This window comes from Pelobates fuscus, chromosome 1 (genome assembly GCF_036172605.1).
Source record: "Pelobates fuscus isolate aPelFus1 chromosome 1, aPelFus1.pri, whole genome shotgun sequence".
Lineage (NCBI taxonomy): Eukaryota > Metazoa > Chordata > Amphibia > Anura > Pelobatidae > Pelobates > Pelobates fuscus.
Genome location: NC_086317.1, coordinates 457,405,352 through 457,431,974, shown reverse-complemented (window position 1 = coordinate 457,431,974; position 26,623 = coordinate 457,405,352). Strand labels below are relative to the sequence as shown.

The following is a 26,623-nucleotide window of genomic DNA, read 5'->3' as shown; positions in this document are numbered from 1 at the left end:
TCTATTTTCACGTTCTGACAGTAGAGTATTCTTTATTACAGTCTTCTTTCATTACGGACAGTTGGATGTTATTTGAAATCCCTCCAATGAAATTAAGATTTCAGGTGACGGGCATAAAACTGTATTTATCCACAAGTTGATTAGAACGGTTACATGCCTGATTAACCCCTTAAGGACCAAACTTCTGGAATAAAAGGGAATCATGACGTGTCAGACATGTCATGTGTCCTTAAGGGGTTAAGATAGTAGCTGTTCATCTCTATAGAGACATAGATGCCAAAAAAAATAAAGAAAGTTGCCTTTCAAATGTTTCCATAGCCTTCCTTTCCTCTTGCTATAACACTTCTTGCATTAATTAATTCTATCTGGCATGTAATAATTCAAGAGCTGAACTACTGCTATTTGTTTCATTACTATATACTGTCCCTTTATGAGGATTTAGTGACTAAATGCTTCTGAGTATTTCATAAAGATATAAACTTTATGAAATATACATGCTGACATTGATATTCCAACACAATTTAAAAATATCATAGGCAATCAATCCTAAGGTTGACAAAAAGCTAAGCTTTGCTATCGACTTGTGTCCAATCCCACCAGCCCTAACAAAGGAAGGAGCTGGGATTCCGACATTGACTTACTCATGGTGAGACATGATCAATGAAGGTTCCATAATCTTGTGGGATGCCCTGTAGGCCTCAGTGTTATACTATCGTGCATGTGCAAGAGTATAGCACTAACAAAGCTCCTGGCAGATAAGGAAGGTCTCCACTCTACGGGAAGAAGATGGCGTCAGCAGCAAGGGACGGTGAACTAAATTTTGTCTGCACCCCATGGCCACCCCACGGTTAACCGTAAAGACCCCTGAAAGTGACAGATCTGCTTCAACCCCTAAAACTGAAACAATAAGGTAAGCCTAGAACAATTCAAATGGAATTTTTAAAAATCCACAACGACAACTGCTTGGTGGGAATGTGAGCAAGCGACTGCATGTCTATATTAAGGGAACAATAAAGTAAATATTTTTTCTACCTACACAGCAAAAGAGTAAACTGCCCTTAGGCAAAATTTAAATATTTGCACACAGAACATCTCACAAAGAATGGCAACTTACTGGATATTCCTGTTATTTAAAATATTATATTTCATTAGGTCAAAGTTATGTAACTGACTGCGACTGAGGAGTCAATGTCTATTGAAATCTCATATTGCCTGCAATGTCTTAAAGTGGAATTATCTCTTTTCTTGAAATTACACCATAGAATAAAATATTGAAAATCTTCTATAACTTGAAAGTTGGAATTTGACATCACAATCAACTTCAGTAGAGGCACAGCCATGGCACACAATGCAAATGAGGAGATAAATCAGGGTTATCCCACTAAATTAAAATTAAAATAAAAGGTAAAAATACTCAAGATGTAAAAAAAATTCCAGGCAAACTGTGCTTTGAGATTAGCCACGGTTTGAATTTCACTTTTAATTCACATTGAATTTCTAACAATTCTACTTCAGTGAATAACTTTTATTGTTTTGGTTTCTATTCTTCCTCAATGTTCTGTTACAGAAAAGAGCAAACATTATGAAGATGATTAACAGGGTTCAAGATGGAGGCACTAAGTTCCAGGCTGAATTTGTGGTTTTCTACATTTACATTTATTTTTCAAACCTTCAAACAAGATATTTGCTAAATATAGGGGATATACACACAGATTATTTTTTAAATATTGAGAAGTGAGTTTCCCTTTAACCCCCTGAGTGCCTGAGTATCCACACTCTCCTCTAAATATAACCTAATATCCCCTTTGATGGAGGACAATAGAGTGACAAAAATGTCTCCAATTTACACCAAGTACTAACTTGCTTTATGTCACATTGTGTTTTTACCTGCATTATGTTAGCATTCTGAGAGAGTGGTAGAAATATCAATACTTTTTAATTGGTACGATTACGTGATTGATAAGCACATTGGGGACAGGATGTCACAATCACTTCAGATCGAAGTGTATTTATTTTTTTAAAATATTTTACAGGAAAGATACATTGAGATTTCTCTTGTTTCAAAGTATGTCCTGGGCCCACAAACACTGCATTTTACAATAGGGTACAATATAATATTAAATAATAATACAATATAATATTATAATATATATATAATATACACACACACATATATATTTAACACATAATAGGTGATAAAGATAGTCAGCCATGGCAGGGGCATTCTGTATTGAGGTATATTGCCATAGAGCTCTTTAGATTTTAGATTGAATGAAGCGTTGACTGTAACCAGGGCCGGCCTTAGGGGTGTGCGACCTGTGCGGCCGCACAGGGCGCCATGGCAACAGGGGCGCCGGGCGGCCGACACAGCTCGCACTCAGTCACTCACAGGCCGGTCCGAGTTATGTGCAGAGCAAGTCAAGTGCATTGTGCTGTGCACTTGACTTGCACATTATGAAGAGAGCAGCGGCCGGGTGAGAGAGGAGGTCCTGGAGCACAGAGGAAGAGCATGCTCCGCCTCCACAGTCATTCGCGGAAGGATCCGCACAGTGAGTGTGAGGGAGGAGGTCAGTGCTGGTATCAAGGTCGGCAGACTGGGACACTGTCAGGAGGGTCCAGGGAGCAGCAAGATTTAATGTGAGTCTGTTTAATCTTGTTATAACTAGTGTTTTTCTTTTATTAAATAGATTGTTGGGGAAGGGGTTTTGTAGAAGGGGAGAGGTTTTGGTTTAGGGAGGAGCAAAGGTTTTATACAAGAGGTTAGGGTTTTGGTGTAGGAAAAAGGTTTTGTAGAAGAGGGGGGTGGCATTTCTGGTGAAGTGGCAGGGGCTTAGTATAAGGGGGGCAGGGGCTTAGTATAAGGGGGGCAGGGGCTTAGTATAAGGGGGGCAGGGGCTTAGTATAAGGGGGAAGGGGTTTAGTATAAGGGTGGCAGGGGCTTAGTATAAGGGGGCAGGGGCTTAGTATAAGGGGGCAGGAGTTTAGTATAAGGGGGAAGGGGTTTAGTATAAGGGTGGCAGGGGCTTAGTATAAGGGGACATGAGTTTAGTATAAGGGGGCAGGGGTTTAGTATAAGGGTGGCAGGGGCTTAGTATAAGGGGGCAGGAGTTTAGTATAAGGGGGCAGGAGTTTAGTATAAGGGGGAAGGGGTTTAGTATAAGGGTGGCAGGGGCTTAGTATAAGGGGACATGAGTTTAGTATAAGGTGGCAGGGGTTTAGTATAAGGGTGGCAGGGGCTTAGTATAAGGGGGCAGGGGCTTAGTATAAGGGGGCAGGGGTTTAGTATAAGGGGGCAGGGGTTTAGTATAAGGGGAGCAGGGGTTTAGTATAAGGGGAGCAGGGGTTTAGTATAAGGGGAGCAGGGGTTTAGTATAAGGGGAGCAGGGGTTTAGTATAAGGGGAGCAGGGGTTTAGTATAAGGGGAGCAGGGGTTTAGTATAAGGGGAGCAGGGGTTTATGTAGAATGGGAGCAGAGGTTTATGTAGAATGGGAGCAGAGGTTTATGTAGAATGGGAGCAGAGGTTTATGTAGAATGGGAGCAGAGGTTTATGTAGAATGGGAGCAGAGGTTTATGTAGAATGGGAGCAGAGGTTTATGTAGAATGGGAGCAGAGGTTTATGTAGAATGGGAGCAGAGGTTTATGTAGAATGGGAGCAGAGGTTTATGTAGAATGAGTACAGGGCTTTTGTAGAGGGTGGCAGTGGTTTTGGTGGAGGGGGAAGGTTTTAGTGATATTATGTGTACATTGCTATATAGTTGATATATATAATGATAGCATGTGTTTTGTTAAAGGGGGAGAAAAAACTTTGTAGAAGGGTGGGCAGGGGTTGTATTAAAGGGAGAGCAGGGGTTTTGTAGACGGGGCAGGTGTTTTGTAAAAAGGAGGGCAGAGTTTTTGTAGAAAGGGAGGCGGGGGTTTTGTGGAAGGGTTTTGTAGTAGGCGGAACAGGGCTATTGTAGAAGGGGCAGGGGTTTTGCTGAAGGGGGGGGGCGCCATATGTTGGGCTCGCACAGGGCGTCTGATCACCTAAGGCCGGCCCTGACTGTAACACTGTTACTGCAACAGAACAAAATAGAGGAACTTTCACTTTCTTTACAAGTTAGCTATTGGTTGTGCTACTTAGAAAAATCTCTGCATGTTCTTTTATTTTGATTTACATGCTCTGCTGGGATGTAAATTAGTTAACTCTTGCAGTGTCATACACATGTATAGCACTGCTGGCAATTCTGGATTAAGGGGAACGTGGAACTGAAAATAATGCGGGGCCTAATTAGGAAATTTAAATTTGAATTTATTTGTTTCTAGAGGTTAGAAAAGCATGTCTTACCTTTATCTGCGACTAGGCTTTGCATCCATACATAAAACCTTCTCCATGTACAGGGCCGGACTGGGAAAAAAATTAGGCCCGGGCATTTTTCAATCAGAGCGGCGCCCTAAGAAGGGGGGGGGGGGGCAGAGAGGGTGTGTTTTGTCATCACTAATGTTTAGTGTATTAGCATGGTATATATTCACAAATGGCTCTCAGACATTGTAGTAAAATAGAACTTCTCTTTACTTCAGTACACACACATAATGACATAACACAAAAGAGACTAAACACAACAGAACAAGTGCAAAACTTCACTATGCTGCCATCTACTGGAAGGTGGACTGCATAAACCTCAATACATAACACTCCTCCCCCTAGACCTCAAAGTCTTTGAGATAACTGGGAGGTTTAATATTTCGTCTTGGGCGCCCCAAAACCATGTTTGGAACTGCTTCACCTGGACCTTCAGTTGTGTCCATCCCTTCTTCCTGTGCTCTGTCAGATGGACCACACAGAACTGGTTCTTCCATAACAACTCCTGGAGAACTGAGACCTGTATCATCCAGTGGTTCCACATCATCTGGTATCACAGAAAACCCAGTATGACTGGGACCGGCAGCAGGCACAATCTCATCACTCCGTTCCCGAATCTGATCGACATGCCTTGTATGACAAAGGTCCTGTGGCCATAAGTACTTTTGCAGGTATCCATTTAGGCCCAGAAACATAGTTCCTGACATAGACATCACTGTCAGGTGCAAATACTCTGACAGTAGAAGCATTATAGTTCTTATTGAATTGCAATACTTGCTTCTCTTGTAACTCAGTTGTCAAATCAGGATGTAAACGATCCAAACAAGTTTTAAGACGCCGGTTCATAAGGAGCTCTGCTGGACTACTACCGGTGCTTCAGCAAGGTGTCACATGTTGTTGCAGAAGGAAATTTGCAAGTCTACGATTCCAATCTCCTTCAATAATTCTCTTTAATGAGTCTTTGGTAGTCTGAACCATACGCTCAGCTTGACCATTTGATGATGGGTGAAATGGTGCAACAGTAACATGTTGAATAAGATTACTTGCCATGAACATTTTGAATTCTGATGAGGTAAATTGTGTTCCATTATCAGACACAATTGTATCTGGCAACCCATGTGTAGCAAACAGCCTCCTTAGAATCTTTATGACTGTGACTGAGGTAGCAGATGTAACTGGAACAACTTCTAACTATTTTGAAAAGGAGTCAACAACTAAAAAAAAACATCTGTCCGTGAAAAGGGCCAGCAAAATCTATATGTAAACGGGACCAAGGTGACCTAGTCACTTCCCAAGGATGTACTGAGGCTTTAGGTGGAGCATGACGAGTAGATTGGCATGGTACACAGTTCTTCGCCCACTTTTCAATAACTTCATCCATTTTAGGCCACCACACATAACTTCTGGCTAAAGCTTTCATGCGAACTATTCCAGGATGTCCTTCATGAAGAGCATGCAATACTTGAGCTTGTCCTGCATTTGGAATTACCACTCTGTTTCCCCATAAAGGCACCCTTTATAGGCAGATAGTTCATGTTGGCGCACTACAAATGGTTTGAACTTGTCTTCCACTTTTGATTTTGGCGACCCCCTCCAAACCCAGTTGAGCACACGGGACAGCAAAGTATCCTTGGCAGACATACAAGCAATGTTACTTGCATGTAACGGAGAGTTTGGAATGGATTCCAACATGAGGACCTCAGACATAGGAGGAACAAGGAAGTCAGGAGAAGGCAAAGGTAATCGGCTTAATCCATCAGCATGTGTGATATCCTTGCCAGGATGATACTTGAACTCACAATCATAGGCATTCAGCAGAAGGGACCACCTGAGCATGCGTGGTGAAATTATTTGAGGAGTGGGAGTATTGCTGGTGAACAGACCCAGTAAAGGTTTATGATCTGTTATAATAGTAAACCTCCGCCCATACAAATAGTCATGAAACTTTTTTACACCGGACACAATAGCTAAAGCCTCCTTGTCAATTTGGGCGTAATTCCTCTCTGTAGTAGATAAAGTCTGTGAATAAAACGCAATAGGAGCCTCAACCCATTTCTCAAACTGTGGCTCAATACAGCCCCTATGCCATATGGAGAAGCATCGCAGGGAGGTTGAGCGGTTTCTCCAAATCATAGTGTACAAGCAAACTGTCAGAAGACAACAGTTTTTTAGCAGCGCTGAAAGCGGTAGTATGAACGTCAGTCCACTTCCATGGAGAATTTTTATCTAGTAGACGATGCAGAGGTTCAGCAACAGTGGCTTTATCAGGCAGAAAAGAATGGTACAAATTAAGCAACCCTAGGAAAGCTTGCACTTCTTGTTTGTTTGTTGGAACCGGAGCTCTATGGATAGCTTCAACCTTAGAATCAGTTGGATGAATGCCCTGTGCGTCAACTCGGTAACCAAGGAAATCCACGCTGCTTACACCAAAAACACACTTTTCTTTTTTAAGTTTTAGACCAGCATCAAGAAAATGTTGTAAAACAAGTTGTAGCTGTGCAGCCAATGACTGTATAGAATCTGCTCCAATAAGAACGTCATCAAAATAAGGCACTACACCTGGAAGTCCAGATAAGAGGTCCTCCATTAAATTCTGGAATATGCCAGGAGCAATGGAAACTCCAAACTGCAAACATCTTGCTCGGAAAGCTCCTTTGTGTGTTATTATCGTTTGTGCATCAGCAGCCTCATCATCCACAGGTAACTGCTGGTAGGCTTGAGCCATATCCAACTTGGCAAATAATTTTCCTTTTGCCAAAGTAGTAAGAATTTGATTAACAGCTGGAATTTGATAGGGATGCTCTTGCAACGCTTTATTTATTGTACATTTGTAGTCAGCACAGATTCTGACATCCCCATTTGGTTTCATGACCGGAACTATGGGTGTACACCACTTTGAGTGTGTTATGGGTACAAGTGCTAAATGATGTTTTAACAGTGCCAGTATTTCTTCAAATGAGTAGTCTTGTGGTTTAGCAGGAGATATCAGTGAGCGGACAATATCAAATGTCTTGGATCCAATAACACTCAGTAACACAGCTCTCTTCTGAATAGCATCCACCACCTTATTAGCTTCCAGGAAAAACACTAACCTGTCAGCATATGAGTCCCATGAGGCTGGATTAGCCAGATCAAATTCCTCCATGTGTCCCAGAGAAGCCATGCTGGAAATATTTGTAGATAAAAGAATTCCAAAAAAAAGTTTTACTTCCTCACTCAGGCTGATTTCATTTCCTTTATATATATTCTGCAGTGTCCATTTATTGCAATCCCATCCTCGTCGCCAGTTTAGTGTATGTTATATATTCACAGATGGCTCTCAGACATTGTAGTAAAATAGAACTTCTCTTTACTTCAGTACACACACATAATGACATAACACAAAAGAGACTAAACACAACAGAACAAGTGCAAAACTTCACTATGCTGCCATCTACTGGAAGGTGGACTGCATAAACCCCAATACATAACAAATGACAAGCACGCCCCCTCTCAAAGTGAGCATGTTCGTTCAATGCTCAGAGCCCCGCTGAAGAGCTCTAGCATTAGAAAAAGACCCTGAATTTGTTCTGCGCAGCGCAAGCAAATTTAATAACATGCTTGCACTGTGTTTGCTTTTAAATTGTCTCTGGTGTCTCCACAAGTGGGATACCAGAGGACAAAAGGGTCAGGAAAGTGTATGATGCATGTGTTTGGAGCCTGCTTGTGGGATTGCGTGTGTGTAGAGTGTGGTGTGGTATTGTGTAAATAGGTCAATTTCATTTGTGTTTGTGGTGTAATATGTGTGGCTAGGGGCTGTACAGAGTGTGTGTATATGGGGCATAGTGTTATAGGGGATGTAGCGAGTGTGTGCATACGGGCTGTAGTGTGTGTGTATAGGTGACGTAGTGTGTGTAGGGGTTGTAGAGAGGGTGTGTTTAGAGAATGTTGTATGTGTTTGCTGACAAGGAATGTAGTGTGTGTGTGGGTGGTGCAGTGTGTGTGTGTAGGAGATCTAGTGTGTAAAGTACCCAGAGTGTGTCTAGGAGATTGTGTGTGTGTGTGTGTGTAGAGGATTAAGAGTGCATATAGGGTAAGGGATCTAGCGTGTATCTGGAGTGTAATGTGTGTAGTGGTGCTGTGTGAGGGGTGCTGTGTGTGTGAGCGAGGGTGCTGTCTGTCTGAGGGTGCTGTGTGTGAGTGAGGTTGCTCTGTGTGTGAGTGAGGGTGCGCTGTGTGTCTGAGGGTGCTGTGTGTGTCTGGGTGCTGTGTGTGAGGGTGCTGTGTGTGTCTGGGGGTGCTGTGTGTGTCTGGGAGTGCTGTGTGTGTCTGGGGGTGCAGTGTGTGTCTGGGTGCTGTGCGTGTCTGGGGGTGCTGTGTGTGTATGAGGGTGCTGTGCGTGTCTGGGGGTGCTGTGTGTGTCTGAGGGTGCTGTGCGTGTCTTGGTGCTGTGCGTGTCTGGGTGCTGTGTGCGTGTTTGGGGGTGCTGTGCGTGTCTGGGTGCTGTGTGTGTGTCTGGGGGGACTGTGTGTGTCTGAGGGTGCTGTGTGTGTCTGAGGGTGCTGTGTGTGTCTGGGGTGCTGTGTGTGTCTGGGGGTGCTGTGCTTGTCTGGTGGTGCTGTGTGTGTCTGAGGGTGCTGTGTGTGTCTGAGGGTGCTGTGTGTGAGGGTGCTGTGTGTGTCTGGGGGTGTTGTGTCTGAGGGTGCTGTGTTTGTCTGGGGGTGCTGTGTGTGTCTGAGGATGCTGTGTGTGTCTGGGGGTGCTGTGTGTGAAGGTGCTGTGTGTGTCTGGGTGCTGTGTTTGTCTGGGGGTGCTGTGTTTGTCTGAGGGTGCTGTGTGTGTCTGAGGGTGCTGTGTCTGAGGGTGCTGTGTGTGTCTGAGGGTACTGTGTCTGAGGGTGCTGTGTTTGTCTGGGGGTGCTGTGTGTGTCTAGGTGCTGTGTGTCTGGGGGTGCTGTGTGTGTCTGGGTGCTGTGTGTGTCTGGGTGCTGTGTGTGTCTGGGGGTGCTGTGTGTGTCTGGGTGCTGTGTGTGTCTGGGTGCTGTGTGTGTCTGGGGTGCTGTGTGTGTCTGGATGCTGTGTGTGTCTAGGGGTGCTGTGTGTGTCTGAGGGTGCTGTGTGTGTGTCTGGGGGTGCTGTGTGTGTGGGTGCTGTGTTTGTCTGGGGGTGCTGTGTGTGTCTGGGTGCTGTGTGTGTCTGGGTGCTGTGTGTCTGGGGGTGCTGTGTGTGTCTGGGTGCTGTGTGTGTCTGGGGGTGCTGTGTGTGTCTGGGTGCTGTGTGTGTCTGGGGGTGCTGTGTGTGTGAGTGTGAATGTATTTATTTAAATTTAAATATATTTTTTTATTATTTAAAAAAAAAGTTATATCCCCTCCCTTCTTACCTTTAGCCTGGGAGGGGGGGTGCCGTGCTGCCATGGGGGGTGTCGTGCTGCCATGCTTCCTTCCCTGGTGGTCCAGTGGTGAGAGTGAACTGTGTGGTAAACGCGGCAACGCTCAGACCTCGCGAGAGGCTAGAGCTCCACCGGTCCTCTCCTCCCTCCCACACTCCTCAGCCGGCGGCCGCTTAGAATTGTCTCTGGGCCGGTGAGGGAGATCTTTGATCTCCCCACCGGCCCATGGAGGCACACAGCAGGAGCCGGCCGGGGAGGTCCTGTGATCTCCCTGCCGGCCTCGGCCCCACGGCCATCGCGGCCCACCGGGCATTTGCCCGGTATGCCCGATGGTCAGTCCGGGCCTGTCCATGTACTTTTATAAACTGAAATTTCAAGGATAAAATATAAATCTTAACCCACTGGGAGAGAAAATGGGACAAGTGGTAACTGCATGCACTATAGGGCATGGAACACAAGGAATCTATCCTGCTGGTCAGAGATTGTAATGGCATACCTCCCAACTGTAGTTAGGGGGGGGCAGTCCCTATTTTGGGCCCAAATCTTTATGTCCCTCTTTTCTATGAGCTCCATATTGTTTGTGTGTCTGTGTGTATAACAGCAATAATTCAAGGCATTTGAGATGCAAAGCATTTGTGACCAAGGCCTTTTTGGCATTTTTTGCCATGCGATCATTCTACCACAATTTAACCCTTTCTGTTTAAGTGCACCCATATATATTATACAGTCATGGGAAAAAGAAAGTAAACCCTCTTTGAACTCTATGGCTTTACATATCAGGACTTAATAACAATCATCTGTTCCTTAGCAGGTCTTAAATACAACCTCACATGAACAACAACACATGACATATTACACAATTATTTATTTAATAAAATTAAAGGCAAAATGGAGAAGCCATATGTGACATACTAAGTACAACCTTACTGCTTCTATAGGAAGGGCAGATAAATATATACTTTTATTTATTTTTTATTTTAATTAATACAAAGTTTTTACATTTTAATAAAAACATTTTTTTATTATTTTAATATCCCGCCTCCCTGCTTACCTTTGCCTGGGAGGGGAGGACATTTCCTGCAGTCCCCAGTGGTCCCAGTGGTGAGAGTGAACTCTAGCAGCCTCAGGAGCTGCTAGAGTTCACACTTGCAAAATTCGGAGCGTTGCCGTGGTAACCACAGCAATGCTCCAAACTCGCAAGAGGAGATGAGAACCCGACAGAGCTGGAGGTCAGAGCTCCCCCGGGTCCTCTCTCCCTCCTTCCCCTGCTGGCTGTCAGCATCAACCTGCTAGCGGGCCGGAGAGGGAGATCTGAGATCTCCCCTCCGGTCCTGCATAGCCGGCAGGGGAGAGGAAGGCACATTTCCCAGTGCTATGATCATAGCACCGGGAAAATATCTTGCAGCTCCCCTGTGTGCCTGTCGAGGCGCCCCAGGGCACCGCGCACACAGTTTGGGAACCGCTGATCTAGGCATGGGTGTAGGAACCGGGGGGGATGGAGTGGACGCATCCCCCCAGCAAATCATGCGGGGGGGACAGGTTATAGAGAAATCCCCCCCCAGCTCCGCCGGCCACGGGTGCCCTCCGGCTGCGTGCGGCTCCATCAGGAAACCGCACGCATTGCAGACTGGGAAGAGGAGCACCTCCCCCTCCACGCAGGAGCGCCGGCCCCCTTCATGCTGCAGCCGCCCGAGCGCTCTGTAGAGAGCCTCAGTCAGGCGGCTGCAGCTTTGCCCGGGCTGGTGTGTCCATGATGGCGCACCGTCCGGGCGCAGCATGAGGAGAGGGGCTGACGGGAGGGAAATGCTCAGCGCTCCCTCCTGTCACTCCCTCACTGTAGCGTGGCCGAGCCCTGTATGGTCTGCGGGTACAGGGAGCATCTGTCTCCTGTACCCGGTCGGACTGACGGGAAGTGCACACTCAGTGTGCACTTCATTTCAGTCCGGCCGGGTACAGGAAACAAAAGCTCCCTGTACCCGCGGACCATACAGGGCTTGGCCACGCTACAACAGAGGTAGGGGAGGGGGGGAGGAAGAAATTGACGGGAGGGAGGAAGAAATTGACAGGGGGGAGGGGGGGAGAAATTGAAGGGGGGAGGAAGAAATTAAAGGGGGGAGGAAGAAATTGACGGGGGGAGTAAGAAATTGACGGGGGGAGGAAGAAATTGACGGGGGGAGGAAGAAATTGATGGGGGAGGGAAGGGGCGGAAGAAATTGAAGGGGGGAGAAAGAAATTGAAGGGGGAGGAAGAAATTGAAGGGGGAGGAAGAAATTGAAGGGGGAGGAAGAAATTGACGGGGAGGAAGAAATTGACAGGGGGTGGGAGAAAGAAATTGACAGGGATGGGGGTGGGAGAAAGAAATTGACAGGGATGGGGGTGGAGGAAGAAATTGACAGGGATGGGGGTGGAGGAAGAAATTGACAGGGATGGGGGTGGAGGAAGAAATTGACAGGGATGGGGGAGGAGGAAGAAATTGACAGGGATGGGGGGAGGAAGAAATTGACAGGGATGGGGGGGAGGAAGAAATTGACAGGGATGGGGGGAGGAAGAAATTGACAGGGATGGGGGGAGGAAGAAATTGAAAGGGATGCGGGGAGGAAGAAATGGAAAGGGATGGGGGGAGGAAGAAATTGACAGGGAGGGAGGGAGGAAGAAATTGAAAGGGATGGGGGGAGGAAGAAATTGAAAGGGATGGGGGGAGGAAGAAATTGAAAGGGATGGGGGGAGGAAGAAATTGACAGGGAGGGAGGGAGAAATAAATTGACAGGGAGGGAGGGAGAAATAAATTGACGGGGGGAGAGAAAGAAATTGACATGCAGGGGGAGAGAAAGAAATTGACATGCAGGGGGAGAGAAAGAAATTGACAGGGAGGGGAATTGACGGGGGAGGGAGGGGGAATGAGAGTGGGGAGGGGAGAAGAGAGTGACAAGGGAGGGGGGTAGAAGAGAGTGACAAGGGGGGGTAGAAGAGAGTGACAAGGGAGGGGGGAGAAGAGAGTGACAAGGGAGGGGGAGAAGAGAGTGACAAGGGAGGGGGGAGAAGAATGTGACAAGGGAGGGAGGGGGGGAGAAGAGAGTGACAAGGGAGGTACACACAATCACACACAATGCACCCCTTACACACAAAGACAATGCACCCCTTGCACACAGAAAAACACACAATGCATTACACACGCAATGAATTAGACACACGCACACAAGCAATGCAACCCTTACACACAATGCATCCCTTACACACACAGAAACACACAATGCATTCCTTACACACACTCAATGCACCCCTTACACACACTCAATGCACCCCTTACACACGCACACACTGCATCCCGTACATACACAGAAACACACTGTCAGGATCCCGCGGGCGGCTGCGAGGGGAGGCTGCAATCCGCTCGCGGCACTCACCCTCCAGCCGTCCGCGGTCCCCTTCTCCTCGTGCGCTCGGCGAGCGGCACCCTCCCAGCCTTGGATGCCGCCCGCGTGTTCCTCTACGTCCCCCAGCGGCAGCATGCATGACGCTGCACGCTGGGAGACCGACCCAATTTCTTAAACGCCGGGGTCAGCCACCTGACCTGGCGTTAAAGGCCTCAATTACAGTGGGAGGTCTAGATATCTCCCACGTCTGATTGTTAATTCTGATTGGAAATTATCCAATCAGAATTAACCTTATCATTTAAATACTTACCTTTCCTGTTCCTCCCTGCCCTGTTGTGGTCTTTGCTTGCTAGTATTGCTACTGAAACTTGTGCTTCTGGTTACGTACTCTCTGGCTTGTTTATCTGACTTTGTGTCTTTCTCCTATCCTTTGACCTCGGCTTGTTTCTCGTTATTCTGTCTTCTGGTTCCCCTTACTCGGCTTGTCTCCTGACTATTCTTTGTGTGCTTAGCCCGGCCACTCTAAGGTCCGGTACAGCACCTTTTCTGTGTGTGTGTGTTAGCGTGTTTGGTTCCCAGAATCGTGACACACACCTTGCAGCCCTTACACATACAAACACAGATTTACACAATGCATTCCTTACACACATATCAGGACATCCCCTACACACTCCACCCCCTGTGAACAATTGGTGGAACATGAAGGTGGACCCTGGAACCCAGACCTTGAGCTGTGTAAAGGGCCCCTAAAAAATGGAGCTGCTTCCCGTTCTCCCAGAACATTGATTTTTGTGACCACAGTTACAAACAGCCTCCAGAGACCCTGTTCTACACCAGACCAGTGGAGCCAGACTGCAGCTAGAGCCCATCATCATCCTCATCTGGTTGTAAGTAGGCAATCTAGTATATTACTAGTGACCCTAATCTCTAGTTTACCTCACATTAAAGAAACACTATAGTCCCCAGAACCACTGCAGCTTAATGTAGTGGTTCTGGTGTCTATAGCCTGTCCCTGCAGGCCTTTTAATGTAAAGCACTGGCGTTAGTTAACATGGCAGATCATATGGGTCGGCAAAAATCCTTGCACCGGCCCTGGCCGGGTGTCACGTGACTACCCGGCGCTCAGTCTGACACTGCGCCTGCCGGACAACCAGAGGTCCTCCTGCTATGTCAGGTAAAAGGGAGGACAAAGGTAGAAAAATAATTGGAAGGGTTTAGGGGGGCTACTAATATGGATGGGGGAGGGGTAGGTAGAAAAATAATTGGAAAGGGTTAGGGGGGCTACTAATAAGGATGGGGGAGAGGGGAAGGTAGATAAATAATTGGAAGGGTTTAGGGGGGCTACTAATATGGATGGGAGGAGGTAGAAAAATAATTGGAAAGGGTTAGGGGAGTACTAATATGAATGGAAGGGGTAGGGTGGGATCTAATATGAATGGAAGGGGTTAGGGGGGTTAATATGCGTGGAAGGGGTAGTTGGGGTTATTTTGTGCATGGAAAGGGTAGGGGTGGTTCTAATACTCATGGAAGGGGTAGGTGGGGTTCTAATATAAATGGAAGGGGTAGGTGGGGTTCTAATATAAATGGAAGGGGTAGAGACGGGTAGTAAAATGTATGGAATGCATTTCTGACAGTGTCACTGAATGGCAGTTAGGAAATGTGGTCACCCTAAGTCAGGGGCAGTATTACACAATCTGTATATGTATAAAACAATATAAAAAGTAATCTGCAAATTACAAAATGTTTGTGTCATATGTCGTGCTAAAAATTAAGCTAAGAATGTGCATATTTTTTTTATTTTTTTAAAATAATTTTTAGAATAATGATACAGACATTTTATTTCTTACATTTGTGATGATTCTTTTTTCCTCTCTACAGGGAGTGCAGAATTATTAGGCAAGTTGTATTTTTGAGGATTAATTTTATTATTGAACAACAACCATGTTCTCAATGAACCCAAAAAACTCATTAATATCAAAGCTGAATATTTTTGGAAGTAGTTTTTAGTTTGTTTTTAGTTATAGCTATTTTAGGGGGATATCTGTGTGTGCAGGTGACTATTACTGTGCATAATTATTAGGCAACTTAACAAAAAACAAATATATACCCATTTCAATTATTTATTTTTACCAGTGAAACCAATATAACATCTCAACATTCACAATTATACATTTCTGACATTCAAAAACAAAACAAAAACAAATCAGTGACCAATATAGCCACCTTTCTTTGCAAGGACACTCAAAAGCCTGCCATCCATGGATTCTGTCAGTGTTTTGATCTGTTCACCATCAACATTGCGTGCAGCAGCAACCACAGCCTCCCAGACACTGTTCAGAGAGGTGTACTGTTTTCCCTCCTTGTAAATCTCACATTTGATGATGGACCACAGGTTCTCAATGGGGTTCAGATCAGGTGAACAAGGAGGCCATGTCATTAGATTTTCTTCTTTTATACCCTTTCTTGCCAGCCACGTTGTGGAGTACTTGGACGCGTGTGATGGAGCATTGTCCTGCATGAAAATCATGTTTTTCTTGAAGGATGCAGACTTCTTCCTGTACCACTGCTTGAAGAAGGTGTCTTCCAGAAACTGGCAGTAGGACTGGGAGTTGAGCTTGACTCCATCCTCAACCCGAAAAGGCCCCACAAGCTCCTCTTTGATGATACCAGCCCAAACCCGTACTCCACCTCCACCTTGCTGGCGTCTGAGTCGGACTGGAGCTCTCTGCCCTTTACCAATCCAGCCACGGGCCCATCCATCTGGCCCATCAAGACTCACTCTCATTTCATCAGTCCATAAAACCTTAGAAAAATCAGTCTTGAGATATTTCTTGGCCCAGTCTTGACGTTTCAGCTTGTGTGTCTTGTTCAGTGGTGGTCGTCTTTCAGCCTTTCTTACCTTGGCCATGTCTCTGAGTATTGCACACCTTGTGCTTTTGGGCACTCCAGTGATGTTGCAGCTCTGAAATATGGCCAAACTGGTGGCAAGTGGCATCTTGGCAGCTGCACGCTTGACTTTTCTCAGTTCATGGGCAGTTATTTTGCGCCTTGGTTTTTCCACACGCTTCTTGCGACCCTGTTGACTATTTTGAATGAAACGCTTGATTGTTCGATGATCACGCTTCAGAAGCTTTGCCATTTTAAGAGTGCTGCATCCCTCTGCAAGATTTCTCACTATTTTTTGACTTTTCTGAGCCTGTCAAGTCCTTCTTTTGACCCATTTTGCCAAAGGAAAGGAAGTTGCCTAATAATTATGCACACCTGATATAGGGTGTTGATGTCATTAGACCACACCCCTTCTCATTACAGAGATGCACATCACCTAATATGCTTAATTGGTAGTAGGCTTTCGAGCCTATACAGCTTGGAGTAAGACAACATGCATAAAGAGGATGATGTGGTCAAAATACTAATTTGCCTAATAATTCTGCACTCCCTGTATATTCAAGGGACACTATAGTCACCAGAACCACAACAGCTAAACGTAGTAGTTCTGGTGTCTATAGCATGTCTTTGCAGGCTTTTTAATGTAAGCACTGCCATTTCGTGAAAAGACAGTATTTACATTACTGCTGAGGAATACCTCTAGTGGACACTCAGATGGCCACTAGAGGTGCTTCCTAGTCGAGACATGAATGCCGCCCTATGAAGTATCTGCGCATGTGCGGCAAAGCTGCGCATGCGCACCAGGGAGCAATGACGCTTCGGAATAGAAGTGTTTTATTGCTCCCTGCTCGCACCCTCTTATTTCGTCATTTTTACGAAATAGGGGGCGCGGCATCAGGAGGATCCCAACGCTGTATCCGGGTAAGTAAAACCCCTTCCCTGTAGTGACCCTTTAATGTTATTATTTAATCATTTATATAGCGACTGCAAATTCCGTAGCGCTGTACAATGGGATAAACAACTCCTAGTTTACGGAATAAGAATATACCCGGCGAGTAAAAAAGCCTATCCCCCCCCCAGATTTTTTGGGGTTCCTACGCCCATGGATCTAGGCCATAGAAATAAACAGACATACATGTAAATGAGTCATGGGAGCAGGGCCGGCGCGTCCATAAGGCGGCACAGGCGGCCGCCTTAGGGCGCACCGGCTCTGGGGGCGCAAAATTCCAGTGACCGGCAGGAGGGAAGTGCTCCCTCCTGCCTGGTCACCTCCTGGATCCCTGGAGCTGCTGGGAGGCGTGCGGCTGCAGTTGATTAGGAGGAGGCGGCGAGGGAGCTCTCTGATCTCTCTGACCGGCTCCCTCGCGCGCCTTTTGCTGATGCCGCGGGAGCCGGAATATGACGTCATATTCCGGCTCCCGCGGCATCAGAAAACAGCCTGCGAGGGAGCCGGTCAGAGAGATCAGAGAGCTCCCTCGCCGCCTCCTCCTAATCAACTGCAGCCGCACGCCTCCCAGCAGCCCCACTGGACCACCAATGAAAGACCCACGCCAGCACTCCAGGTAGGGAGGCTGGGTGGGAATTTTTTATTTTAATTTAGATAATTAATTACTGTGTGTGTATGTGTGTGTGCATGTGAGTGTGAGTGTGTCTGTCAGTGTGTGTGAGTGATTGTGTGTGTCTGTCAGTGAGTGTGTGTGTGTGTGTCTGTCAGTGAGTGTGTGTGTCTGTCAGTGAGTGTGTGTGTCTGTCAGTGTGTGTGTGTGTGTGTCTGTCAGTGTGTGTGTGTGTCTGTCTGTCAGTGTGTGTGTGTGTCTGTATGTCTGTCTGTCAGTGAGTGTGTGTGTGTGTCTGTCAGTGTGTGTGTGTGTGTGTCTGTCAGTGTGTGTGTGTGTATGTGTGTCTGTCAGTGTGTGTGTGTGTTCGAGTATGTGTCTGTGAGTTTGTGTGTGTGTGTGAGTATGTATTTTTCTGTAAGCCTGTCTGTATGTATGTATCTGTATGACGGTATGCCTCTGTATGTATGTATGTGTCTGTATGTCTTGTACGTATGTTTCTGTATGTCTCTGTATGCATGTATGTATGTAACTGGATGTATGTTTGTCTCTGAATGTCTGTATATATGTCTCTGTATGCATGTATGTAACTGTATGCCTTTATGTCTCTGTATGTACGTATGTGTGTGTCTCTGTATGCCTGTATGTCTTTGTATGCATGTTTCTGTATGTATGTATGTGTCTGTATGACGGTATGCCTCTGTATGTGTCGGTATGACGGTATGCCTCTGTATGTATGTATGTATGTATGTATGTGTCTGCATGCCTGTATGTCTCTGTATGTATGTTTCTTTATGCCTGTATGTCTGTATGTATGTGCCTGAATGTCTTTGTATGTATGTTTCTGTATGCCTGTCTGTATGTATGTGTCTGTATGACGGTATGCCTCTGTATGCATGTATGTCTTTATATGCCTGCATGTCTATCTCTGCTTGTATGTCTCTGACTGTATGTGTCTGTATGTCTCTGTATGATTATTTCTGTCTTTGTATGACAGTGTACCTGTATGACTTTGACTGTGTGACTGAAAAATGATGCCTGTGTGCCTGTGGCTTGGGAGGAAAGACACACAGGTGAAGATGCATTTTTTTTTTTTAATGAGGGTTGGGGGCGCCAAAATGCATCTTCGCCTGTGTAACTAAAAATCCTAGCACCGGCCCTGCATGGGAGCAGGGTAACTCTTTCAAATTTACCTTTAAATCAAAGGTGTCAACTCTAAATCAAAGCATTAGGAAAATATGGATCAACCTTCTTTAAAATATCTCTCCAAATATTATAGTTATAAACTGTATTTTGGGACCCTCTGCTTATATTAAATTCCATCTTCCACTGATAACGAAGTTAGGACTCAACATCCTTCCAATCTGGTGTTATAGGTATTTTTTCAATTTGGAAGCAGATAAGATATGAGTAGCCCAAACTCTATCCTCTCTAGGCATCAATGGCCATGTGATAAGTAACAAAAAGGCATCTGGGAAAAAAAAGTCAGAATTGTCTATTAACTTTATATCCCAAAACTTCTTTATCACAGGACAACTAAACCATATATGTAAATAATTTGCTTTGGGATGTCCACATCGCAAGCAAGATGAATCCGATAGAGCACACATTTTGGCTAGTCTGCATGCAAAAGGACCCTAGCTATAAACCTAATTTTCACAATTCATGTAATATAAGACATACGCAACATTGAAGACAACATATGGGGAAAATGATGCCATCTCAAGGCCTTCAGTCGTGTAGTTTATTATGAGGCCTCAACAACCCCTTGATATCTTTTTTTTATTTTAGATAAATAATGATATCAGAGGGTTGTTGAGGCCCCATAAAACAAGATTCTCATTTATGTACTAGAGATATATATATTTATTTTCCTTGCAAATATATTCAGTACCATGATCAGTTTCTCCATATGATTGAATTACTAGAATGTGATTTTTTTTTTTCAATTAATGCATTATTTACTTATTATCTAGTAAAATATATCATAAGGATATCTACCGCACCGTAACAGTGCCAACCCAAAACGGTACGGGGTACTATGTATTCTCTCACCCCAAAAGTAAAATTTAACCAGGTTAATTAATAGTGCCTCTAGTTATTCTTCTGGTTCACTTCTACTCATTCCAAAGGTGCAACAATATATCCACTTTCACCAACGGTGTACAATATATTTATTTGGGAAAACAATAATACAAACCAGGTCAAGATGGTTTACACCTGGAAGGTAAGAATTTGGTGATGTTACAAGTATAATTTTAGTTCTCTCTAGAGGAAATGTTGCATTCATCTAATACACAAGAAATAGTTAACTCTGGTAATCTATATATCTCAAACCTCAAACCACAAAATTTACCAAGATAATGCCCAGACAACATGACCTATTTTCAATCTTATCTCACTTCCTTTTCGTCAGTGTCATTATTGCCGAATGTGTGGGTAAATAATATAATAATGCACTAGTGATTTCTAAATATTCAACTTTTAAAAATGTTATTAGAAAATTAATTTGACAACATTGTAAACTGGGCTGCTGTGAGCTCATCACCCCAAACAAAAAATAAGAAAATGGTGGGTGACAGGAAAGAGGAGATCTTAAGATGAAGGGAATGCTTGGAAGAAGGGGGTGCCTCAACTTGATTATTATATTTGGAGAAGAAGCAGTGTGAGAGAAGGGGGTCCAGGATGGAAATGTGTGAGGTAGAAGATGGTATTAATAAAAAGGAAGGGTAAAAGCATTTAAGGAGGAAAACTAAAATAGGGAGATAGAGAGTCTTTGCAAGGCTGACTGATATGAAGAGGTGGTGAGTGCTAAGGTCATTTTATTGAGGTTGGTCTGAAGCAGATGCTACCATATCGCCCAATTAACATTAGATATAGTCCTGTTTATAAGTACATATAGATACAGTGCTGTTTATGGTGTTATTGTTCATATTCTTATGTTTCATTTTAGATTTTATATCAAGTTTGTCCTGATTCCAGGAATTAACTCCTGTTCCTAGGTCCCTATTTTATATGGAGATATGCTACTTGAAAGTATAAATTTTTATAAGGTGCAATTATGACTAAATATATTATGTTTTAGTATGTTGAGTTTCTCTCTCCATATTTAAAGGACCACTCTAGTGTCAGGAAAACATACTCGTTTTCCTGGCACTAGAGTGCCCTGAGGGTGCCCCCACCCTCAGGGTCCCCCTCCCGCCCGGCTCTGGAAAGGGGAAAAGGGGTAAAACGTACCTTTTTCCAGCGCTGGGCGGGGAGCTCTCCTCCTCCTCTCCGCCTCCTCTCCGCCCCGTCGGCTGAATGCGCACGCGCGGCAAGAGCTGCGCGCGCATTCAGCCGGTCGCATAGGAAAGCATTTACAATGCTTTCCTATGGACGCTTGCGTGCTCTCACTGTGATTTTCACAGTGAGAATCACGCAAGCGCCTCTAGCGGCTGTCAATGAGACAGCCACTAGAGGATTAGGGGGAAGACGTAACCAATTTATAAACATAGCAGTTTCTCTGAAACTGCTGTGTTTATAAAAAATTGGGTTAACCCTAGCTGGACCTGGCACCCAGACCACTTCATTAAGCTGAAGTGGTCTGGGTGCCTAGAGTGATCCTTTAAGTGCATCCGAATTGGAATATACAAGGATCTGTGGTTCATTACTGTTAGTTGGGAGATACGCCCATATGAAAAGGAAGGCTTGGTGGACCTCAGTGTGAAAATAAATAAATGATTAAATCAATTTGTGTGTATCGATATAATTATGGGTGGTGCCCGACAAGGAGCGACATCCCTCGTTCATGCCAGATCCTCTATTTCCAGAACAGGTGACAATGTCCTTCTTTCATGCCAGATCCTCTTTTTCCAGGTGACAATGTCAAATTTTATACTCGCATATCAACCAGGGAGCTCCCAAATTGTCATCCCTTGTGAAGAGAGTTGAGCTGTGAGTTGAGCTATGTTATCCTCAAATTCAATGCCACCAACTCTGATGACATCCATCTGGTGACCTGGATTACTGAGGGTCCAATAAAGTGGTTCATCAATCCCTATGGCAGACACCATTATCACACTGCTAGCGGTCTGCTCCCAAACCTTATCAACAAAATGATGATCACTAATGTCTGGTCCCCCAATGCTAAGATTTAACACATCAATCTGCTTCAGGATGACATAATTAAAGGAACACTATAGTCACCAGAACAACTACCTCTTATTGTAGTTGTTCTGGTGAGTATAAGCGTTACTTTTAGGCATTTTCATGCAAACACTGTCTTTTTAAAGAAAAGGCAGTGTTTACATTGCCCCCTAGGGATACCTCCTGTGGCCCAATGCGGATTGGGGATGGGCCAGCGCTGGCAGACCCGTGCGGAGCTGGAATTAAGGTATGTCTTAACCCCTTCTAAGGGGACTGAAGAGGGGCATGCCACCAAAATGGTGGTTTTAACACTATAGGGTCAGGGATACATGTTTGTGTTGCTGACCCTATAGTGTTCTTTTAAAGGCATTCAAAAACCAGGATTTGTAGGAAACATGATTATTAGTGAAAATCGTGTAGACGTGAAAGTTAGAGTCTATGACAAATCTTAGGCACTCTCTCATGCTGGCAATGATATCTGCCACAAATGTTCCATTCCCCATGCCATCATCCAAGGTCATCTTGTTGGTCCAGTTGGCTTGTTTTTTGACATTTTTGAAGTGTGGATGTTTTTCATTTAATCCAGTCACAAAAAAACAGCAATATTTACATTGCTACTTGTGTATCTCAACTGCCATGACACATCGGCTTGGAGTGTTTGAGACACCTGACGTTGGATTGCTCTCAGGAGTGGTTGGCTGGAATGTCTCCCTCTTGCTGTCCAAAATTCTGATCCTAGACAGGCTCACCCTCCTGAACGGACAGAAAGATTGCTATTTCTGACTCCACTTTGTGTCACTGCAAGGGCTAGAGGATCACTGTCCACAAACTTGAGAGAGTGGAGGACTGTTGTTTTTTAGAACTTCATCTTGCTGTACACTGCAGATTTCATTGAGTTCAAAGTTGCTTGGGTAATTTTGAACTCAATGAAATTGCTGGCAGGGTTCTTCCTAGGTAGAATTATCCAGTCTTCAATGCTTATGCATTATTTCATTGCAGTGAGAATATCACAACCAGCGGCAGCTAGAGGTTTTCAAATATCGTGTTGTATGTTTTCAAACTCACGAAGTTAAGTCACAGCCTGTGAGCAGAACCAGTGCAATGATTTTTGGCTACACAGTCGAAGATGCATTTTGCCCCTTTGTGTGTGTCTTTCTACACCAAACCCTTTATGTGTCTCTTTCTTTCCACAGCCCCATTTGTGTGTGTCTTTCACTCTCAAGCCCTCTATGTCACCTTGTGTCCCCCAAAGCCCCTCCATGTGTCTCACCCCCTATGTGTCTCATTTCCACAGCCCATATGTATTACATAGCCCCACACCATAAGGGATGGTGTGTTGGATTCCGGTGATTAGGACACTATAATATTATATTATTATTATTATTGTTATTGTGTTCTAATAACTGGAACCCAACACACCATCCCTTATTATTATTATTATTATTATTATTATTATTATTATTAAGGGATGGTGTGTTGGGTTCCAGTGATTAGAACACTATATTAATAATAATAATAATAATAATAATAATAATAATAAGGGATGGTGTGTTGGGTTCCAATGATAACAACACTATAATAATAATAATAATAATGATAATAATAATAATAATGGATGGTGTGTTTGGTTCCAGTGATTAGAACACAATAATAATAATAATAATAATAATAATAAGGGTTGGTGTATTAGGTTCCAGTGGCTAGAACACTATAATAATACTAATAATAATAAGGGATGGTGTGTTGGGTTCCAGTGATAACAACACTATAATAATAATAACAGATGGATTGTTGGGTTGCAGTGATTAAAACACAATAATAATGGGGGGGCGGAGCCAGCAGCCATAACGAGCAGACGTGTGCAAGCAGAGCTCCTGTCAGGGTACCTGAGGTCTCTACCTCTAAAAGAGGTAGAGACTTAGAAGTTTATCCGTCCAGACGAACAGTTTCCTCCGTTCCTCGCGGTCCATCCAGTCACTTAAACACCGGCCGCGAGGAATCCACGTCCTTTTCTAACGGGACGCTCGGCACGTGACGTCATGACGCTAATCACGAGCGACCTGTCACTCAAGTGTCCGATATCCTATCGGTACTGGTTGGAGGCGTGTCTGCTATCCAGAGCCAGGGTATTTAAGCTTACTTCTACCTTCAGCTCATTGCCCTGTCGTGGTTCTAGCCTGTCTAGTCACTCAGTGCTCTGGTATTCTAGTTTTCGCTTTGGTTTTGACTCGGCTTGTTGTACTACCCTGCTTATCTCTGTTATCCCTTGACCCCGGCTTGTCTCTCGCTTATCTGTCTTCTGTTATCCCTTGACCTCGGCTTGTCTCTGACCATTCTATATTATTCTCGGTACGTTAGTCCGGCCATTCTAAGGTCCGGTATACGTACCTTTCCACTCTTTGTACTCTGCGTGTTGGATCCCTGTCCCGATCCTGACATTACGACAGGGCCAATGGATCCTGCAGGTACAAACAGTCAGCTTGGTTCTTCTGATCCCAGGTTTGACGCCATGGAGCATAGGATGGATCAGATGGCCCTAGCACTACAGGCACTTTTGTCTCGTGCTAGTAACCCACCTGAGGAGACACATACTCCTTCTATTTCTCCTGCAGTCTCAGGTCTAGAGGTAGCCACTGTAGGTGCTTCTTCCCATATTACCCCACCAGTACGTTATGGCGGGTCACCGGAGAAGTGTCGTGGCTTTCTGAACCAGATTAGCATTCATTTCGAATTACAACCCCGCTCTTATCCTACAGATAGAGCGAAGGTTGGATTTATTATTACTTTACTCATCGAGAAAGCTTTGAGATGGGCCAATCCTCTATGGGAGAATGATAATCCATTAGTATACAACTATAATGCCTTTGTAGCTGCTTTTAGAAGAACTTTTGACCCTCCTGGCAGGAAGGTCAATACAGCTAGATCACTATTACGCCTTAGACAGGAGAGTCGAACCCTTGTGGATTATGCACTAGAGTTCAGATCCTTGGCAGCAGAGGTTAAGTGGAACGAACAGGCTTATATGGAGGTGTTTCTGAATGGATTATCAGATATAATTCTCGACGAGGTCGCTACTAGAGAACTCCCTGAGAATTTGGAGGATTTAATTTCTTTTATATCTCGCATTGATGAACGCCTAAGAGAGAGGCAGAACACTCGAGATAGGACCCGTAGACCCTCCTTTAAACTAGCTCCTAACTTTGTAAATTCTGAGTTCGAGACCTTACGTTTTCCAGAACCTATGCAGATAGGCAATACTCAGCTCACAGAGGAGGAAAGACAGTACAGCAGAAGAGAGGGTTTATGTATGTATTCTGGAGTCAGAGGTCATTTACGCCTAAATTGTCCTAATCGTTCGGGAAACGCCCGCACCTAAGTTTCTCTAGAGGACAGGCCTTGGGTGTTTCTATTTTGTCCTCTATTCACAATTACAAAGAGCACAGGCTTCTGTTACCCATTTCTTTAACTTGGGAGAGAGGGGTAGTAGAGACTATGGCACTAATCGATTCTGGAGCTGCTGAGAGCTTTATTGATAAGGTTTTTGTTACCAAGCATGCTATTCCATTTCAGTTAAGGGAGACACCACTGGCCGTTGAAGCCATCGATGGTAGACCCTTACTTGAGCCTGTCATTTTCCGTGAAACCATACCGGTTAACTTAACTGTTGGCATCTTACATAGTGAGGAGATTTCTTTACTGCTCATTTCTTCCCCATCTATTCCCATAGTCCTGGGGTACTCCTGGTTGAAGAGACATAACCCTATCATTAATTGGGAGACAGGGGAGATAGTCTCATGGGGACAGAACTGTCAAGAGAAATGTTTGCGGAAGGTCTCGCCCCTTTGCTTAGCTAACATGTCGGCTAATTCTGTCAACCCTACAGAGACTCAAATACCACCTCAGTTCCTGGATTTAAAGGCAGTATTTGATAAAAAGAAAGCCGATACCTTACCTCCACACAGGTCCTTCGATTGCAAAATTAACCTACTCCCGGGTACCATGCCACCCAGGGGACATGTATACCCGTTATCTACTAAAGAGAACGCTGTGCTAGAGGAGTATATTCACGAAAATTTAGAGAAGGGGTTCATTAGGAGATCCTCCTCCCCTGCCGGGGCTGGATTTTTTTTTGTTAAAAAGAAGGATGGTTCTTTAAGACCTTGTATTGATTATCGAGGTCTGAATAAGATAACCATTAGAAACGCCTACCCGATCCCCTTGATTACCGAACTCTTTGATCGTTTGAAGGGTTCTAAGATTTTCACCAAGTTAGATCTTAGAGGGGCATATAACTTGGTGAGAATACAGCAGGGACACGAGTGGATGACGGCGTTTAATACTCGATATGGCCACTATGAATATACGGTAATGCCTTTTGGGTTATGCAATGCACCAGCTGTATTCCAGGATTTAATAAACGAGGTTCTTAGGGAATTTCAGCAAGATTGCGTCATTGTATACCTAGATGATATACTCATACATTCTAGTGAGATCGAGATTCACCACAAACAAGTCAGGAAGGTTTTGCACAAACTTCTCCAACATGGCTTGTACTGCAAGTTGGAGAAATGTAGCTTTGATCAAACCCAAGTAACCTTTCTCGGCTATGTGATTTCTGGGGAGGGATTTAAGATGGATCCGGATAAGCTCCAGTCCATTCTAGAGTGGCCTTTACCTAAGGGTCTTAAGGCTGTCCAGAGATTTATTGGTTTTTCTAATTACTATAGGCGCTTTATTAAGGGTTATTCTTCAATTATCGCGCCTATCACCAATATGACCAAACAAGGGGCTGATACTAAGAATTGGACTACTGAAGCTCTCCTTGCTTTCAAAACCCTCAAGGAGCTTTTCGCTTCCGCTCCAATTTTAGTACACCCTGACACCTCTCTGCCTTTCCTACTTGAGGTAGACGCATCAGAGACTGGTTTAGGTGCTGTCCTATCTCAAAGGTTAGGTGTTGATAAACCAT

The 26,623-nt window shown here is 44.6% G+C and overlaps 1 pseudogene; it reads right to left on the bottom strand.

Moving 5' to 3' along the window:
• Positions 1-5,327: 5,327 nt before the first annotated feature.
• On the bottom strand, positions 5,328-5,844 carry LOC134599223 (uncharacterized protein K02A2.6-like; annotated as a pseudogene).
• Between the last annotated feature and the right edge of the window lie 20,779 nt (positions 5,845-26,623).